This window comes from Lynx rufus, unplaced genomic scaffold, assembly GCF_022079265.1.
Source record: "Lynx rufus isolate CCGP_SWC_20201006 ecotype Redwood Valley unplaced genomic scaffold, mLynRuf1.p SCAF_5, whole genome shotgun sequence".
In the NCBI taxonomy this organism is placed as follows: domain Eukaryota; kingdom Metazoa; phylum Chordata; class Mammalia; order Carnivora; family Felidae; genus Lynx; species Lynx rufus.
Genome location: NW_025814867.1, coordinates 123,949,597 through 123,955,058, shown reverse-complemented (window position 1 = coordinate 123,955,058; position 5,462 = coordinate 123,949,597). Strand labels below are relative to the sequence as shown.

Here is a 5,462-nt window from a genome sequence, read left to right as displayed (position 1 = left end):
CATAGCCCTCTTGTTCTCTCTCTCAAGCTAAATAAACTTAAAAAAAAATTAAAAATGAAAGGGAATACTTTATTCAAACCCATCAGAGAAACGGACAGCTTGGGTGTGAAAAAAAGCGTATTTTCAAGCATTGGTCAGTAATTGTATATGAGAGTATATACTGCTACATACAAATTAACTGATTAGAACACAACTTTTCAATGTTTAAAACAATAAACTTCCCTGCAAAAGCAGCACTTTTGGGACATCTTTAACTTCAGTATTTCTTTCCTTCTTCACCCTCTTCTTTAACAGAAGCCATACCGACCTTCTCATAATTCTCAAGGGCAGCCATGTTATCACGGGCCTCAGAAAACTCTCCATCCTCCATGCCCTTGCCTATATACCAGTAAACAAAGGCATACTTGTCATACATCACGTCAAACTTGTGGTCCAGGTGAACCCAGGACTCAGCAATGGCTGTGGTGTTACTCAGCATGTACAGTTTGCTGTACTTCGGCCAGTTCTCCACCAGGTACCACAGTGGGAGGCTGGTAATTAATACCAACTTTGAAGCCAGTGGAGCACCAATCCATATACTGGATTATACAGTTGGTCTTGATGGTGGCAATGGCATCACTGACATCTTTTGGAATCATGTCACCACAGAACAGCAGGCAGCAAGCCATGTATTTACCATGGCAAGGGTCACATTTCATCATCTGGTTGGCTGGCTCAAATCATGCATTAGTGATCTTTGCTACAGAAAGTTGTTCATGGTAGGTTTTATCAGCAGAGGTGACAGGATCATGTGTGGCCAGAGGGAATTGGACATGGGGATAGGATATCAGGTTGGTCTGGAATTCTGTCAGATCAACATTCAGGGCTCCATCAAATTTGAGGGGAAAAGTTATGGAGAACATAATTTGACCTGTTAACCTATTCAGGTTAGTTTAGGTTGGGTGTTCAATATCAAGATTTGTATGACAGATGTATAGATTGCCTCATTAGCACAGAGTGCTCCAGGGTGGTATGGGTAGTGAGGATGGAGTTTTAGGGTTCAACTACAGCTGTGGAAACGTGGGGGGCTGGGTAAATGGAGAACTCCATCTTGGACTTCTTGCCATAATTGACATAGAGATGTTCCATCAGCAGGGAGGTGAACCTGGAACCAATTTCCCCTCCAAAGCTGTGGAAAACCAAGAAGCCCTAAAGACCTGTACACTGGTCAACCAGTTTCCTAATTCAGTCCATGACAAGGTTAATGATCTCCTTGCCAATGGTGTAGTGCCCTTGGGCATAGTTATTGGCAACATCTTCCTTGTCTGTGATGAGCTTCTCAGGGTAGAAAAGTTGGCAGTAGGTGCCAGGTGAGAAGTCCATTAATGACCATGGGTTCCAAGTCTACAAACACTGCCCTGGGCACATGCTTACCAGCATCCATTTCACTGAAGAAAGTGTTGAAGGAGTCATTTCCTCCCCCAGTGGTCTTGTCATTTGGCATTTGACTACGGGGGTAGATAGGACTATTGGTGTTCCAAGCAATAGCGCTCCCAGAAGGCATTGTCAGTATGGACACCAGCCTGGCCAACATGGATGGAGATGCATTCAAGCATCGTTGATCCTTTGCAGCTGTCAAGCAGATGGCAGAGAGGAAAACAGGAGGTTGTTGCTTCTTACAGTGGGACTCCTAGGCAGTCAATATAACAAAACCTGCCAGAATATAACTTATTAAATGAAATGTAAATTTTTTATTTTTAAATAATACTTTCTCTGTGTGGAAAGAGTAAACATTCTGATGGACCAATAATTTCTGATAAGGTGATTTCAGTTCCATGAAATGCGAAGTGCTTTTTAAAAATGGTCTGCATCCTTGGGGCACCCAGGTGGCTCAGTTGGTTAAGCATCTGACTCTTGATTTCAGCTCAGGTAATGATCTCACAGTTCATGTCTTTGAGCCCCTCATCAGGCTCTGCACTAACAGTTCAGAGCCTGCTTGGGATTCTCTCTCTCCCTCTGTCTCTGCCCTCCCCCACTTGTACTATCTCTCTCTCTCTCTCTCTCTCTCTCTCTCTCTCTCTCAAAATAAGTAAATAAATGTAATGCTTAAAAAAATAATAGGGGCGCCTGGGTGGCGCAGTCGGTTAAGCGTCCGACTTCAGCCAGGTCACGATCTCGCGGTCCGTGGGTTCGAGCCCCGCGTCAGGCCCTGGGCTGATGGCTCAGAGCCTGGAGCCTGTTTCCGATTCTGTGTCTCCCTCTCTCTCTGCCCCTCCCCCGTTCATGCTCTGTCTCTCTCTGTCCCAAAAATAAATAAACGCTGAAAAAAAAAATTAAAAAAAAAAATAAATAAATAATAATAAAAAAATAAAAATGGTCCACACCCTTGACGAGTTCAAGTTTAGCAACATATACAAAATATAAGTAACTAAATTATATTATCATATTTATTACTGCCTACATATATAGTACAAGGGAATGAGTAGTGAAGCTTATTTGAGATCAGTAAGGCTTCACAGAGATGGAGCTTATATACGAATAAATGAAATATGATGAGATATTCATCTAATGAGTCTAACATGTGCAAACAACATGTGCAAGAGAATAGAGAAACAAAGTAATATGATGTATTCAGAGGATGTGAATTTGGCATTTCCAGAAGTTAAGAAAGGGAAGGGCTCGATGGATGGGTATGAGACTGCAGGACAACTGTATCATAAGATGAGTCATAAGTTATATGATCATGAGGGTTTTATTATGTAGATGAGAAAATATCTTAGAAAAGTTTCTATGTCAGCTATTCAAGATAGGATAGTTCACACTACTAGTGTAGAAGAGGAATTCACTAGTAGTGAGCCAGGAGACAGGAAACTTAAAAGGTTATTTTCACAGTTTGAATGATAAATTCAATAATACCTAACCTAAGAGAGAGGTGGTAAAGATGAAGTAGGACAGATTGAAAGCCATTTCAGTATGATTTAATGATTAAATTAATACATATATATAGTGAGAATGGGAGAGTCAAATTAACTTCCAGAAATGTGGTTTTGGGGAGAAAGAAGATAATAGATTCAATTTGGGCATGTTGAATTTGAAGTTCCCATGGAGTACACAGGTTATATAAATTCAGTAGAAAATCATATATACAAGTTGTGACCTTGGAGAAAAGGACAGGGTCATAATAGTATATTGGTGGCTATCATATTCAAGGTCCCAAGAGGAAGCTTAGGACACATTCAATAATAATTAGAATAGTTTCATGAGGGTGCATTTACAAAGAGATGGATTGCAAAAGGATGGGCAGGATAAAGGAAACCAAAAGGATATTGAAGGAAGATGTTACTAACAGCAATAACTATTACATCTTTTAGACCTAAATAGATGAGAGAAAGTAAATTATACCTAAAGCCAGATGTAAAGATATATAGGGTGAAAGTGGCCATCAAACAGTGCCCATCTGTTGAGGGGCACAGTCAGGCAGAGAGGAGATATCATAGGAGGGGAATACATAACCGGATCTGACTTTCTTCCTTCTCTCTAAACTTCTGCTGGTGATCTCCATTGGCCAAAGCTGGTCAAAGGAAGACATAGTGCATGGAAGCTCATTGATATAGGACCTAAAGGTCTGCTTCTTAGGGCACAGAGCAAAGTGAGAGAGCCAGGAGTTAATCTGGAGTAAGCAGTAGAAGATACCCATCACAGAAGCACCAAGGGATGCTTACCTCAGGCAGAGTGTGCCAAACAAGTAAAAAGAGAGTCTCTGAGAGAAGAAAAGTGGGAAAAATCAGCACTGACAGTAAAATGAAAGGGAATTGATACAGTGGTTGTTATAGGATTGCCTAATGTTAGGCCACTCATGGAAAGTCAAACTGGTCATAATAGAAAATATGGAGAGGTCAGGAAACAAGAAAAGGAGGACAGGAGAGTATATATTGTATATTGTAGGTGGTGATCCTAATAATAGTTTTAGTGGGGTGGGGTGATATTACAATGGATTAAGGAGTGAAAGGAAGTAAGGAAGTTAAAAGCAGTAAATGTAGATTCCTTTTTAAGGGTTTGTGAATTAAGAAAGAATGATGGTTAGAGGGGCAGTCAGGATGTGAGTTCCTTGAAGAAATGTTCAAAGGTTATGAGATTTATCTAATGTTTTAATGCTATAGTTTTAGACTCAGGAATACCATGATTCTACTTTAGAAAGGCAGCAATGTCCATATTAAACAAGGCCAATATAACCCTCAACAGAGAATAAACAACTACAATGTGAATCTCTTCCTCTTGGTTCTCAAACTGTGTGTGCTAGAACCTGGGCAAGGGAGTATGCAAAATATTAACTAAATATGTTCTTAATCTAGTTTTCTAGGCCACAGTTTGACCTTTACTGATCTTGATGGTAAATGGAAGTATATTTCTGTGGCTACAGCCTACTGCTTAGAAAAGAAAGTCCCCAGATGTTTTTAAGTACTAGGTTTCAAATGATATCATTGATGATGAGACAGTACAGATTGTAGAGATTTTAATAGACAACAGGTTTCTATCTTCCTTCTTCAACTCATACTATGTATATACAAAATACCTTTATACTAGGAAATATAGTCAGTGTTGAGCAGTGGTTCTCAGTGGAAGGTTGTTTTGCACCCCTTAGGGGACATTTGGCAATGTCTGGAGACAAACTTGGTTGTCACAACTGGGCATATGCTATTATCATGTAGTGGGCAAAAGCCAAGAATGCTGCTAAGCATCCTATAATGCACAGGACATCCACACCTACGATGAAATTTTATGCAGCCCAAAATGTTAATAGTGGGGCTGTTGAGAAATCCTGGTGTCCAGTTCTGAAGAGAGAGGAAAAATACAAGAGACATTAATCCTGCCCCTGCTCAGTGATTCCTCAAAAGGAAGGAGTAGATATGCTAGAGTTCCTTATGAAGGTGTGGTGTTTCAGAACTAGAAGAAACTGGGATTCTTCTATTTTATAACTGAGTTTGTGAGTAGCAACCCACAAAGATGTCCTACCATACTGAGGCTTGAATGGGGGAGAAAAACTATGGCAGCATAGTGAGGAGTTCTGGACATAGGATGGCTTCCAGATCATCCCCTGATTTCCCACTCCACCAGAGTAACACGGAAGTAATCCAAAAATTCCTGGACCCAGGAAGGCTGAGAGTAAGGGCCATGTGCTTGCCAGTGACTAAATACAACGTAGAGAATTTCATAGAAGTCTCCATAAGGTAAGTGGTGCAAAGTTGCCAGCTGAACTTGTGGAAAGCTGAGGTGACTGTGCTCTCAAAGGGAGCAGCAAACCCTGCCGTTCTTCTCCATAAATGATCATCCCAGATCTGACAGCTGCTTGCCACCAAAGACTCTTCTGCCATAAACAGTTCATGCCCCATCCTAACTGAAGGTCCCTAGGGAGCTGAGTGAGCTTCTGGGAGCAAGCAGTCAGGGCCCAAGTGAGGCAATTAAGATGACTTTGTGAACACTTT

At 40.9% G+C, this 5,462-nt stretch overlaps 1 pseudogene; it reads right to left on the bottom strand.

The window, feature by feature from the left end:
• Nucleotides 1-213: 213 nt before the first annotated feature.
• Nucleotides 214-1,595, bottom strand: LOC124526898 (tubulin alpha-1A chain-like; annotated as a pseudogene).
• Nucleotides 1,596-5,462: the final 3,867 nt, after the last annotated feature.